Source organism: Macaca thibetana, chromosome 14, assembly GCF_024542745.1.
Source record: "Macaca thibetana thibetana isolate TM-01 chromosome 14, ASM2454274v1, whole genome shotgun sequence".
In the NCBI taxonomy this organism is placed as follows: Eukaryota; Metazoa; Chordata; class Mammalia; order Primates; family Cercopithecidae; genus Macaca; species Macaca thibetana.
The window spans coordinates 74,835,521-74,851,126 of NC_065591.1; the positions used below are offsets into that span (position 1 = coordinate 74,835,521).

Below are 15,606 nucleotides of genomic sequence, written 5' to 3' on the forward strand. Positions count from 1 at the left end.
GAAACTTAATCCCAATGCATCCGTATTTAGAGGTGGGGACTTTAGGAGGTAATTAGGCCATGAGGGCTCCATCCTCATGAAGGGATTAGCACCTTATAAAAAGGGCTTGAAAGGGTGAGTTGTCCTTCTGTCCCTTCCAGTATGTGACCACACAGCAGTCATGCCCTTTGGAGGTGCAGGAACAAGGCATCATCCAAAGGGCACAAGAGTAGAAAAGCAGAGGGTAGCCTTCAGCAGACACCAAGCCTGCTGGTGCCTGGATCTTGGACTTTCCAGCCTCCAGAACTGTGAGAAATAAATTTCTGTTGTTTACAAATTACTCAGTTTCACGTATTTTGTTATAGCAGCACAAATGGACTAAGACATAAGGTGTATCTGTTTGGTTTTTTAAATTGGGGTAAGATATACATAACATAAAATTTACCATCTTAACAATTTCTAAGTATACAGTTCAATAGCGTGAAGTATATTCACATTGATGTGCAACCAATCTATAGAACTTTTTCATCTTGTAAAACTGAAACTCTACACCCACTAAACAGCTTCCCACTTCTTTCCTGCCCCCAGCCCCTGGTAGCCACCGTTCTACTTTCTGTTCCTTTGTGTCTGACTACTCTAAATATCTCATATAATTGAAATCATACAATGTATTTTTTTTTGTGACTGGCTTTTATTTCACTTAGCATAACATCTTCAAGGTCATCCATGTTGCAGCATGTGTCACAACTTCCTTCCTTTTTAAAGCTGAGGAATATTCCACTGTATGTAAATACCACACTTCGCTTATCCATTCATCCTTCAATGGGCACTTGGGGTGCTTCCATCTTTTGGCTATGATGAATAATGCTGCTAGGTGAACACCTTAATCATAAAGATGTGTTTCAACCATCTCTATAGTTCTCAAGGTGCCTGACATGTGATGGGCTCTCAATAAATACTTATCAAGTAAAAAAGGACACAGTTTTAAAGATTATAAGGTGAAAAAATGAATCATCTTCCACATAAAATTGCAAATTGTCCAGCAGAAAAATCACACAGCACAGGCTCTTCAGTAAGACAGTCTTGATTTCTGGTCCTGGATCTGCCTCTTAGCTAGTCATATGATCTTAGGCTTCCTACTTCAGTTTTCAGAGATTCAGTTTTCTCATGTGATTTTTGCCAAAATTAAATGATATAACATGTTAGCATAGTGCTTGGCAGGTCATAAACTAAAAAAAAAGTTTGCCAATATTATTATTATAAAGTTACAGAATGAAAGTAACTTACTATACTTGCATTTTGCTTCCTGACCATAATTTTAAAAGCAAAAAGCATGCAGAATTCTAAGACCAAACAATTTGTGGCAGGTAATAGTCAAAACAGGACAGTTCCACAGCAGTAACAGTAAGTACAGATTTGTATCACTGAATTTGGAATCTTGAGTTATACAGCCATAGCTCCTCCAGAAGGTAGACATTTTGTGACTTCAAAGGGACAGGCTTAAATGTTACACTAAGGATCTTCTTACTCAGCAAAATAGTCCTTCTGATATCTCAGAAATGTTTTAAAATCCGGATCACTTGAGGGTTTTTGGTTTTTTTTAGTGCTAAATCTATTTTGAATTTAATCATTCATATTTTGAGGCTGTTAGCAAAAAGATGAAAAATACATATTTATTACTATTTCAGACAGAAGTATATATTTTAATCTCTCTCAAAAGAAATTGAGCTCTCTACGCCACTTCCAATTCCTGTAGGACATGAATTCCTTTTCAAGTTGCTACCTAAATTTTCCAGGCCAGAAACATTCTTTCCAATGTTAGCTCTTAGAAAGCAAAGTTCTTGAGTTTTGGAAGGAAAAGCTTATTCAAGTTTCTTTTGTCTGCCAAAACAATTAACATTTAACATGGCTAACTAAAATAGCTCTCTGCAACAAAATCAGAAACTGGGTGTTGGGTTGAGGGAGAGGAAAGGGAAGAAAAGGTCAGAGATAGTTGCCCAAATGCTAGTACTGGCCCCAAAATAGCCCGGATGGAAAGTGACCATTACCTCTAGCTTTCCTAGGACAATCACAGCTTCACACAAATTTAACACTATCCTGAGATGATTTGTTAAGTGGATAACTAAATGTGATTTGATGTGTGTACTTTTAGAAACTTTGCAATTAAATGAATTTATGAATAAGAGAGAAAAGTATTCGTCAGACCACGAATTCCAATTGTGGATTCAGAACAATACTGTCACCATATGCCACAGGCCAATTTTAATTTGGCTCCCACATGATGGCTAAGAGCTACTGTTGGCTTTGCCCATCCCACAATGCCAGCCTGTACTGGGAATCACACCAGGTGACAGGCACCATGCTGAGACCTGAGCCTTGTTTTACCCTTGCAGCAAACCTTGTGCTCTAAGTATTGGCATCTCCCCTCTCACCATCTTTACCTCTTTATTTTTAATTAATTTCAGACTTAACAAAAAGCTTCAAGAAAACTACTAATTACCCTTCACCCAGATTACTCAAATGTTAATGCTTTACATTTTCTTTATCATTCTTTATCATTACATTATCTTTATCATTCTCCCTCCGTGTATGGACATTTCTTTACCCCGAAATACTTAGTATTTCCAAGAAAACAAGGACAGTCCTTGTGTTTCCATGGTATAATTATCAAAATCAGGAAATTAAAATTCATCCTATACTATTATCTAATCTCAATCCTTATTCAAACTTCACCAATTGACCAAATAATGACCTTTATGGCAAAAAAATAAAAATAAAATTTTTCTGAGATTCAATCCAGGATCATATGTTGCATTTAGTTTTTAATGTGTTTTTAGTCACTTTAAATCTAGAACCATTCCTCAGTCTTTGTTTTTCATGACCTTTACCTTTTTGAAAAATACAGAAAAAAAAAAATTTATGTAGAATGTTTCTCAATTTGGGTTTATCAGATATTTCCTTAGCTATTTCTGATTAGATCAGGTTCTGTATTTTTGGTAGGAATGCCACACAAGTGACAATGTGAACTTCTCAGATGTTGATTTGTCCCATCACTGGTGTAAACTTGGATCACTTAAAGTGCTGTCTGCCATGTTTCTCCACTGTGAAGTTACTATTTTCCTTGTAACTTGTAATTTCCTTGTAACTATTTTCCTTGTAATAAGTACCTTGTGAAGAAACATTTTGAGACTAGACATCCCCTATCATAGTTGAAGAACCTGAGTCTCAGAGTAGTTATGACTTGCCCAAGATCATGCAGTATGAAAATGCCATAACACAAATTTAAACTCCAGTTTGTAGGCTCCCACACTTGGGCTCTTTTTAAAGCATCCCTCTGTCTCCTGACCAGCCACCAATTGCTAAAGCAGCCTTCTCTAATGTCTTTTTGAGACAGTTTCACTCTGTTGCCCAGGTTGGAGTGCAATGGCACGATCTTGGCTCACTGCAACCTCTGCCTTCCAGGCTCAAGTGATCCTCCTGCCTTAGCCTCCCAAGTAGCTGGGACTACAGGCACATGCCACCATGCCCAGCTAATTTTTATATTCTTGTAGATCTGGGATTTTGCCATGATGCCTAAACTGGTCTCAAACTCCTGGGCTCAAGTGACCTGCCTGCCTTGACCTCCCAAAGTGCTGGGATTACAGGTGTGAACCACCGTGCCTGGCCTCTTTCCAGGGTTTCTGTGTGCAAAATCGAATATATTTTCTTATCCCCAACTTATTTCACAAATATATAGTGTTCTGCACCTTTCTTCCTTCTTTTAATATATCCTTGGAGATTTTTCCGTATCTGTACTTAGAGAACACCTTAATTCTTGTTTGCAGTTTCATAGTTTTCCCTTGTGTATACATACCCATTTATTTAACCAGTTCTCTACGGATACACACTTAGTGTTATTTCCAATTATTTGCTATTAGCAACAACAATGCAAGGATTGTGCTTTCTTTTTACATTGGTTTCAACAAGTGACATTCTGTTCCTGGTCCATCACGATGCAGTGTGGAGTAGCAGGAACCAAGTAGCAGGACCCGCTTGAGTTAATCAGAACTGGGTTTTCATCTGGCCACATCTGCTAACTAGGTATATGACCCTGGGAAAGTTACTTGTAGTTTCTGAGCCTTCATTTCATCACTTGTAAGTGCAAAATCTCGCCTACTTTATCAGATTGCTTTTGGGGCCAAATAGATAAGACAGGCTCATAATAGCTACATTTGGGACAATTTGAATATCAGAAAGCATAAGGTTGAGGGGGAAAAAAGGCAAGAAGATTAGTAATAGATTATAATACATTGTGAGAAAAAGAAACCATGAGTCCAAGTGATATTTTTTAAAAAAGGGGGGTTGGGGTGAGGGTGGGGACAGGCATGGTGGCTCATGCCTGTAATCCCGGCACTTTGGGAGGCTGAGATGGGCAGATCACTTGAGGTAGGAATTCGAGACCAGCCTGATCAACATGGTGAAACCCCGTCTTTACTAAAAATACAAAAATAAGCAGGGCATGGTGGCATGTGCCTGTCATCCCAGCTACTCTGGAGGCTGAGGCAGGAGAATTGCTTGAACCCGGGAGGTGGAGGTTGCTGTGAGCCGAGATCGTGCCATTGCACTCCTTCCAACCTGGGCAACAAAAGCAAAACTCCGTCTCATAAAAAAAAAAAAAAAAAAAAAAAAGAGGGGTTGGGGGGTTGGGGGCTGAAAGCTAATCTATCAGATAATAAATATAGAAGGAAAGAGAATTAGAAAATCATCCCTTCATAAATACCAATTGACCTAGGCCAGGATTATCAATAGATGTTAAAACTTTTGAATTAAAGTTATTGAGGAACAGGATACTCAAACAATCTCAAGATATCACCTCACGGATAATTTTATTAATTACAAAGGGAAAAGGTAGCCCTTTCAATGGAGAGATCTGGCAATACCACCTCAACCAAATGATCAAACCTCATGTCACCAGTGATGTTACAAACTGATATTAGGTGTCACCGATGATGTATGGGGAGGGATAGAACATCGCCTATGAAGAATTCTCACCACAAGTGTTTAACTTCAATCTAACAATGAGAAAACAATCAGACAAATCCAATTCACAAGACGACAAACTTGGAATCTTCAAAAATTTCAATATCGTAAAAGGCAAAAAAGGCAAGGGTATTGTGGTGGTTAATTTTAGGTGTCAACTTGACTAGATTAAGAAATACCTAGAAACCTAATAAAGCATTATTTTGGGGTGTGTCTGCAAGAATGTTTCCAGAGGAGATTAGCATGTCTCAGTGGACTAGGTGTGGAAGATCCACCACCAATGTCGTGTGCACCATTCAATCTGCTGGGGGCCTGGAGAAAACAAAAGCAGAGAAAAGGTGAATATGTCAAGCTGTCTGCTGGAGCTGAAATACACTACACTCTTCCTCTCCTGTCCTTGGACAACAACTCCAGGATACCTGGCCTTTGGACTCCAGGACTTAACACCAGCAGCCCCCCAGTCTCTGGGTCTTCAGCCTCAAACTGAGCGTTCCACCGTCAGCTTCCCCAGTTTCCGAGGCCATTCAACTTGGACTGAACTAAGCTACAAGCATCTCAGGGTCTCCAGCTCACAGACAGCCTGTCATGGGACTTCTCAATCTCCATAATCACATGAGCCTATCGCCCTAACAAATCTCTTCCCATCTCTCTCTCTCTCTCTGTCTATCCATCCATCCATCCATCCATCCATCCATCCTATTGGTTCTGTCTCTGGAGAACCCTGACTAATACAGGTAATATGCTATATTAAAGGAAACTAAAGAACACAACTGTATTGTGTAAGTAGTCTTGATAAGATTCTGGATCAGAAAAATTTTTTTATGTTATAAAGGACATTGGAATGACTGAGGAAATCAGAAAAATATTACGGTTTCCAAGTAATGGTATTGTGATTACATGAGAGAATGTCCTTGTTCTTAGGGGATATGTGCTTAAGTGCCTAGAGACAAAGTATGGTGATATCTGCAATTTACTTTCAAGTGGTTTAGAGAAAGCATCTGTGTCTGTGCGTGTGTGTGTGTGTGTGTGTGTGTGTGTGTGTGTGTGTAAAGACAAAAGCAAATTAATCCAGATAAAAGGTGCATGGAATGTTTTTTGTTCGTTTTTTTTTCGGTGGGATTTTTTTTTTTTTTTTAAAGATGGGGTCTTATAATGTTGCCCAGGCTGCTCTTGAATTCCTGGGCTCAAGCATTCTTCCTGTTTCTGAGTAGCTGGGACTACCAGTGTGCACCACTGTGCCTGGCTTCACTGTACTATTTTTGCAATTGCTCTAAAGGTTTGAGAGGTTTCGAATTAAGTTGGAAAAAGAATCAAATAAAACATAAACCACCTGGCACCCAGTAGATGCTATGACAGTTTACATTATGGCTTCAGTAAACAACAGGTCTACAGGAAACTATTCCCCCGTGCCTGAAAATAACATGAATCATCTGAAAGTAAATGCCACCAGACAGTCCTGCCTTCATGAAGCTTATATTTTCAATTAGAAGGCAAGGCAAGAACAGGAAGCAGCTAGAGAAACAGTATAGTTTTGGTTTCAGAAAGCCTACCTAGGGTCTACATCTGCATTTTTCGGAGTGAGAGGGAACGGCTAGGCCATGTCAAAAAACAAATCAAGTTTACTTAACCTTACTAAAACTTGCTTCCTCATTTGTATGTAAAAAATTGAACTAAATTCTACTGCCTAGAATTGAGAGAATAAGACAGCATCCACAATGCAACTTTGTAGTGCATCTTTTATTGAAGACTCTCATTAAAAGATACTAGTTTCCTACAATAAAAGTGGTGAAGAACGAAAGCGCCCAGATGGTGCCACCTTTGTTTTCCTAAGAATACTCAGCACAGGACCTTGCATTTAGCACACAAACACTGGTTGAAGAACTAACAATTAGACAACATGAGACAGAATTCCTTTAAAAAAGTCATTCAGCCTACACAGGCCATTGGAGTTAAAGGAAAGACTAGTGTGAACTGGCTCAGTTTGAGACATGAGCCCTTTGACAACAGCATATATTTATGTGCACATAAATTTGCCAAAGCCCTTTTATATACATCATCTCCTTTGAGCCCCACAATAATCCCCATTTTATAATAAAGAAACTGAGGCTTAAAAAGATAAATTGTCGGCCGGGCGTGGTGGCTCACGCCTATAATCCCAGCACTTTGGGAGGCTGAGGTGGGCAGATTGCCTGAGGTCAGGAGTTTGAGGCCCACCTGGCCAAAATGGCGGAACCCCGTCTCTACTAAAAATACAAAAAATTAGCCAGGTGTGGTGGTGGGCACCTGTAATGCCAGCTGCTCGGGAGGCTGAGGCAAGATAATCACTCAAACCCAGGAGTTGGAGGTTGCAGTGAGCTGAGATTGCGCCACTGCACTCCAGCCTGGGTGACAGAGTGGGACTCTGTCTCATAAACAAAAAAGATAAGTTGTCCATGTAGCAAACAGCTCAAATTTTTTGTTTGCTCCACTCAGTCACAATGGCTAAAGAGTGAAAATAATTCACCGCTGCGATCCTCACAATCTCTTCCCCAGGGTTCCTGTTAGGGCAGAGTGACTCACTGATGACCACTCCTAAGCTCACACCTGCTTCTCTAAAGAAAAAGCCAAAATCTGCCCTTTGATTGCTTCTGCTGAAATTCAGAAAAATGAACACTCGTGCCTTTTAACCACCTGCTTCAGATATTTTAAAAGTAGAGGTTAAATTCTCCCTTTGCAATGTGGTTGCATGACTGAGATGTAGAGGAAGTGAGCAGAAGATATTATTTTCATTTCAAGGTTGATGACGTCCACATTTTAGTGAAGTTAACTAACCATAACTAGAAAATAAAATTTTTCTGCAGAATTCTCTGGGGAAAACTCTTGACTGCTTCATTGTTTCAGTTCACTTTTTAAACACTGTACTGTGTTGCAGGCAGGGATAACGTATTTCTCTCTTCCAGGGATTTCTACATTATTTATACATCAACCTTTATTACCGCCATCACAAAAACGAGCAGGAACTCCGTAATTCAATTTTTGCCCCCATTCTGTTCACCCTTCACAACTAGCTTCCCTTAGTAAAAGAGGTCAGCCCAAGTAGCTAATGGACTTGGCAAAGGTATGTAGAGTTAGCCCTCTCAACATTGCTGACAAGAATTTAAATCAGGGGGCGATGCTAGTGTCCTTGGACTCAGCATCTCTACCCCCTGAAAGATATCTTACAGAAATATTCCCACAAATTCATAACAAAATGAGGTACTCAAAGGCTCACTGTGGCACAGTTCCCAACAACCATTAAAACAGTTAAGTTGGAGCAATATGCAAATACATGGGGGAAATGCCCAAAATATAATAAGCAAAAGAGAACAAGCAGAATTACATGTATTACAATAATATGGTTAGTACACATATGAGGAAAAATGATAGAAGAATACACATCAAAATCTGAAAGTTGACTATCTTTGTGGGTAGAATTAAAGAGGACTTTCCCTATACAGTCCATGTGTTTTTCTGTAATGAATTTTAACTAATCATATGTTATTTCTTTCTTTTCTTTTCTTTTTTAAAGACAAGGTCTCATGATCAGGGCTCATGGCAGTCTTGACCTCTGGGGCTTAAGGGATCCTCCTGCCTCAGCTGCACCCCACCCCGCAGCTGGGACACAGGTGTGCGCCACCACACCCAGCTAAACAATACAAAAATATCTTTGTATTTTTTTAGAGACAGAGTTTCACCATGTTGCCTAGGCTGGTCTCAAACTCCTGGACTCAAGCAATTTGCCTGCCTCAGCCTCCCAAAGTGTTGGGATTACAAGCGTAAGCCACTGCACCCAGCCAATCTTATGTCAATTCTAGAATCAAAAAACAAATGTGAGATACATATTTATGTACCTTTTCCCTTCGATTTGGAAACAGCTAAAGTTCCACTTGCATTACTCCCTCTAGTAATGTCAAGCATAGAGTGCCAGCTGTAGAAGTTTCCAGTCACAGAATACAGGATTGTATTTAGAAAGGATATAAAACATCACTTACAATGTCCCAAAAAGTGGTATCCCAGCTCATAGGCTCCTGAAGCAGCCCTTGATGTATTCTAGCTTTGCTATTACATTCCTGAAGACAACATTCAGGAACACCAGCTGATCAAATACCAATATCTACAACATGTCAGGTTAAACAAATGGAATCATTATCACATCCAAGAAAACTAACATTGTTACTGATTATCTACTATGTAGCTCCCATTCAAATTTCCCCAATTATCCTGAAAGTGTCTTTTGTAGCTTTTTTTTTTTTTAAGTCCAGGATCCAATCTAGGATTACATGTTCCATTTGGTTATCATATCTCTTTAGTCTCCATTAATATAGATCTGTCACTCATACCTTTCATTTTGTTGTCTTTCATGCATGACATTTTTGAAGATCACAAGCCAGCTATTTTGCAGTATGTCCCACAATCTGGATTTATCTGATTATTTATTTATGGTTAGATTTTTTTTCTTTTAATAGAGACAAGAACTGGGTAGAGTTCTTGGGAACTCTTGGGAAGCTAAAATGGGAGGACCACTTGAGCCCAGGAATTCAAGACTAGCCTGGGCAACATAGTGACAGTTTGTCTGTACCGCAAAAAAATTTTAAATTAGTCAGGCATGGTGGTGCACACCTGCGGTCCCTGCTACTCAGGAGGCTGAGATGGGAGGATCCCTTGAGCCCAGTAGAGGCTACAGTGAGCTGTGATCATGCCACTGCATTCTAGCCTGGGCAACAGAGTGAGACTCTGGAAAGAAAGAGAGAAAGGAGAGACAAGAAGACAGGAAGAGAAGGAAGGAAGGAAGGAAGGAAGGAAGGAAGGAAGGAAGGAAGGAAGGAAGGAAGGAAGGAAAGAAGGAAAGGAAGGAAGGAAGGAAGGAAGGAAGGAAGGAAGGAAGGAAGGGAAGAAGGGAAGAAGGGAGGAAAGGAGGAAAGGAGGAAAGAAGGAAAGAAGGAAAGAGAGAGAGACAGAGTCTCGCTGTGTTGCCCAGGGTGGTCTTGAACTCCTGGGCTCAAGTAATCTTCCTGCCGTGGCCTCCCAAAGTGCTAAGATTCCACATGTGAGCTACTATGCCCAGCCCCATGGTTAGATTTAAGTTAAGCATTTCTGGCAAAACTTCTACCCTAGTGATGTGTACTTCCCATTGAATCAGGTTGTGTACTTACACTAAATTATCTTTTTCCTCATTTTGTCACTGTGGATACTAAACAAGCATCATCCAATAAATAAAATGTTTAAAAGGATAAATAATGTTAACAACAGCTACCATGAGCACCAGTTATACCAAGCATAGTGTCAGACATTTAAAACACATGATCTCATCATGTGAACCTCACAAGAGTCTTACAAAGAAACAGAGGCTCAAAGAGATTAAGTAATTTGCTCAAGGACACACACATACTGATAGAAAAATATGTGCATGTACATATGAACTCCAGCACATAAACATGCACACGTATACAATTCAACATGATCTCAAAGGTTCCTGGTCTTCCTGAGGACCTTTCAGGGATGAATTAAAAACTGCTATATTAAGCTAATCTTGAGGAGGCCTACCTAGTTCTCAAAAGTTGGCTTCCTATAGGGAAAAAACTAAAAATAAATTAACTGTGGTCCATATTAAATTCCTCCATACTTGGAAATGCTCTTATTTGGAGATGGATCACATTTCCACCACAGCCAAGAAAACAGGGCAATGGTTCCCTAAATTATTACATTATTCTGATGTTTCATTTCTGCAACAAAATGAGAAAAAAACAATGCAGAGATTTTTTCATAAAGCTAAATATATTTTCTATGAGATAAAAGTGAGGAGGCATTTTCAATTTACTATAGAAAAATAACTATTGTTCACAGTACATTCAATTTTATTTTTTGTAATTTTACTTTTCTATATAATTCAAAAGTCTGAGACCCATTGATTTAGGGAACTCTATGCAATTAGAATGATTTTTTTTGAGATACTAACTTGAATAAAGGAAGTTCAGCCCAAAAAGAAACCAGATCTGAAATATTTCTGAATTTCCCTAAAAGTGATCACAAAATATTTCAAAAGCTGAAAGTGTCAAGAATACTTTTTGTTTTGAGACAAAGTCTCATTCTGTTGCCCAGGCTGGAGTGCAATGGCACCATCTCGGCTCACAGTGCTTCCACCTCCAGGTTGAAGTGATTCTCCTGCCTCAGCCTCCTGAGTAGCTGGGACTACAGGCGTGCACCACCACACCCAGTTAATTTTGTATTTTTAGTAGAGATGGGGTTTCACCACGTTGGCCAGGCTGGCCTCGAACTCCTGACCTCAGGTGATCTATCCACCTCAGCCACTCAAAAGTGCTTGGATTACAGGTGTGAGTCACTGTGCACAGCCTAGAATACATTTTAATGGGTCTCTTAAAATTATTTTACATTTGGCATCTGTATTATTACTAATAGTCCTCTTCCAATGTGTTGGTATTTCCTGCTTCTAAATAGGCCCTTAGTGACTTAGGTTAATTCACTCACTCTACAAACATTTAGAGTCCCTAATTTGTGTGAAGCATTCTGTTAGGTGCCTGGAAACACAGTCTGGAGAGCTTTTGCTTGCCTTCATGACTAGGGTCAAAGGTGTGGATGCCTCCCGCACCCCTCACCCCCACCTCCCAGCCTAGTATTGCCAAAGTACTTCCTTGTACATGATTATTTATGTTTGTTTCCCTCAACTGAGTGAATTCCTCCAAAGTAAACAGTATCTTATTCAATGTTGTTTTCCTAGCATAGTGCATGGAAAACTGTTATAATAAATAAGTAAATTGAGTATACTGTTGTTTTCCATGCTGGGGATAAGTATAAATTAGTGGAATAAATTGTACAGATGAGGAAACTAAAGCTCAGGAAAAAAATGTAATATGTCCAACATCATACAGCTAATAAATAAGTAGTGCCCAGTGTGAGAAAGCCTCATCCAGAGCTCTCTTCTACTCCATCATGCCACATCCCACACATGGACAGGAAGAGTGAAAGATCTTAGATGTCTTCCAGGAACCTCAAACTCAGCATGTCCAAGGGTCCTCCCTTCTGGAAAACAAAAAGATCTGGTTCCCATTCAGTGTTCTCTTTCCCTGAAAACGTCATCCCCAGTTGCTCAAGAAAAAACTCAAGTCATTTCATGACTCCCTTTTCTCCCTATTCCCCCATCCAATCAATCAACAAATCTTATGAATTACAATTTTCAAACTTAGTGTCGGCCAGGCATGGTGGCTCATGCTTGTAATCCCAGCACTTTGGGAGGCCGAAGCAGGTGGATCACCTGAGATCAAGAGTTCGAGACCAGCCTGGCCAACATGGTGAAACCCCGTCTCTACTAAAAATACAAAAGTTGCCAGGCACGGTGGCTCACGACTGTAATCCCAGCACTTTGAGAGGCTGAGGTGGGTGGATCATTTGAGGTCAGGAGTTTGAGAGACCAGCTTGGCCAACATGGTGAGACCCCATTTCTACTAAATATACAAAAATTAGCCAGGTGTGGTAGGTGCCTGTAATCTCAACTACTTGGGAGGCTGAGGCAGGAGAATCACTTGAACCCAGAGATGGAGGCTGCAGTGAGCTGCTGTGACGGCACCATTGCACTTCAGCCTGAGCGACAGAGTGAGACTCTGTCTCAAAAATAAATAAATAAATACAAAAGTTAGCTGAGCATGGTGGCGGGCACCTGTAATCCCAGCCACTAGGGAGGCTGAGGCAGGAGAATCACTTGAACCTGGGAGGTGGAGGTTGCAATGAGCCGAGATCGTGCCATTGCACTCCAGCCTGGGCAACAAGAGCAAAACTCCGTCTCAAAAACAACAACAACAACAACAACAAACTAGTGTCTCTCTAAACCCTCTGTCACCACTCTAGATCTAAGCACCATTATCCCTCATACAGACAACAAAAATTATTTGCTACTTGGTCTCTACACATTGACTCTGACCAAGTCTTCCCTTCAATCTCCTCTACTTAACAGCCAGGATAATACTTTAATATCATCCTACATATGCCATTCATCTAGTTTATTAAAGCCGGGCTAGGTTCTCATTACCCTTAGGATAAAGACCAAAATTCACCTGTAGCTCAGAGAACTGCCTACTCTCTAGCCTCTGCCCACCTCTCCAGCCTCATTCTTCATTCTAGTCTTTCTCCTCTTGCTCTGTCTCTAACTTCCTTTCAAATCCTCAGGTTCACCACTCTTCCCTTTGAACTTTGAACATGAAGTTCCCTCTGCCAGAGACCTTTGTCCCACTATAAGCATCTCCCACTGCCATCCTGAATTACTGCTTCCACTTACCCTCCAAGTCTCTTCAAGTGTCACTTCCTATAGGAAATCTTTCCTGATAACCCCAGACAAGGGGAAAGTACCATGTCAGGCACTCTACTCAACCCTTTTGGAAATGGCATTCATCACACTTGCAATTATTTATTAAGTATATCCCCTATTCGAATATAAGCTCCATGAGGTCAGGGGAAGCATTTCTTCTCACTGATGTAGCCACAGTGCTTAGCCCATGGTAGCTGCTCAATCAATACAAATTGTCAGAATTATAGGTTGGGGCCATATTACAGAGGGCTATAACATCAGTAAACCAAAGAGCAAGGATCATTATCCCTTTGTAAATAAGTAAACTGAAGCAGAAAGAAATGAATAGTTATTTAAGGTCACAGAGACAGCAGTGATGAGGCCAAATCTAATGCTGCATTCAGCCCATTTCTCCTCCCTGGGACAATAAAAGAAACCTTGGTGAGTAAGGAAGTATTTCAGAAGAAGAAAATAAGTTTTGAGAAGATGGTGCATAAAAGGTCTAAGAGGACACCTTCTGAATCTGCCTGTCACACTAGTTGCCTCCAGATGGATAGCAGTTAGACTTTCCACACCTAGAAGAGCACTGCTGTTACATAAACAAATATAGCCACTATCACACTCTTCCCCTTAAGAGAAGAGTATAAAATAACAAACCTCTTTCCTGCACAAAGGAGAAGAAACAACCGGGTGGGGGGTGGGGGTGGGGGGCAGTGGAACTGTTGTCCTCCAAGTATCTTCAAAAAACCAAACGGGCAGTTTGGCCACCTGGATTGCACAGGGAATAGGAAAGAAGAGGGGGTAAAGAACAGCCTTCCCACCACCAGCTGCAGCAAGGATGAGGGGAAAAAAAATGTATTATATAAGGCAAGCCATTTGAAGACTACTTATGCCTTGGGAATTATGAGAACATTTCATGTAGAGCATTTAAAAACCTGGCTAACCCACAGGCAGTTCCTAATACAGGTGCCAGTGAAAGGAAATGTGGCATGAGCCCAACTGCAGCATTTCATTGTTCACACGCTGCTGGGGCTAAATTATGTCTGTCACAGAAACTACAAACCAGACCAGGGGTCAGGCTCATTGCTGCTCATCCTGCCAAGCACAGACTGCAAGAAACAGAAAAGGCAAAGAAATTCTCCTCAAAGAGGATTCAGCAAAAATATTCACATAGTCTACATCCACCCAGGAGTTCCCAGGTGAAGTGAAGGAGGACCAGGGAGGGTGTTCTGAGATTGGAGAGAGATGGAGAGAAAGAGATGTGATATGCTGGTGATAAGGGAGGGATTTTGAAATACAAAGGAAAACTGTAAACTGAATATGGAGAGATAGGGAAATAAACAGAATTTCAAGAGATGTGGGTGGGGTGGGGTGGGGTGGGGGGAAGAAAGGAAAGTATAGGAGAGAAGGGTAGGGTGTCCAGAAGAGCAGAGAGTTATCAACAGAGAGACATAGAGGCAAAGGCTGACTGTTGATCTTTTCCCAAATCCAAAAGCTGCTCATTGGCATCCCAATAAATCACTCTACTACAAAGCCCATACAATGGACTGTCCTTTGCATTCAGCATCAAGCAGCGTTTAACGAAATATCACATAGCTACAACTTTGGAGACCTAAGGGTCTGAATTTAAAATGAATAAAATTGGCTTAGCAGCAGAAGACAACCAGTAAAGACTTTCCCTTATGTCTGACTCAGCTATGAAAAGGTTTAGCATTCTAGAGTTAAGCAAATACTCTGGCATTTCTCCTTCTTTTGACATTCCAAGAGGGGGTGTGGTTGACCCCAGGTCCATTCATTTCCAAGGTTGTAGATCTCTCAGCTAAGACTGGCCCCATCTGTTGTGGAGCCAGCCAGCTGTTTATCTCAAAGTAACATATTTATTGCCTTAATCATCCCTATAACTCTTACAAGAGCATCATATAAGTCAGAATGCTTTATGTCCTGTTAAATGTCAGTTCGTTTTAAAAAACAACAATAACAAAACAACTACTATGCTCCTTGGTTCCCCTGACCAAAATTACTCTTCCATGGGCACCTTTCAGTAATGCCAAATGAAGGTTAACAGCGCTTCTAACTTTCCCTTTCTCTAATGTGTTAAAAGGAACCCGGCTTCCCTAATCGATCTCTTCAAACCGTTATTTGTGAGTAGTGACTATGCCTCAGGAAACAGCAGCTCATTATGGTACCATTGTCAGTGGCAAAGAGCCTATGCAATGTAATTTAAAACACACAAGCACAAATCTGTCGGCTCCACTTCCAAACAATCTTGAATCCAGCAGTCGGAGAACGGAAAA

At 40.6% G+C, this 15,606-nt stretch overlaps 1 protein-coding gene across 3 annotated transcripts in view; it reads right to left on the reverse strand.

The window, feature by feature from the left end:
- RAB30 (RAB30, member RAS oncogene family) overlaps positions 1 to 15,606 on the reverse strand; it is a 101,609-nt gene that overhangs the window by 85,112 nt on the left and 891 nt on the right. The gene's annotated exons all lie outside the window — the stretch shown is intronic.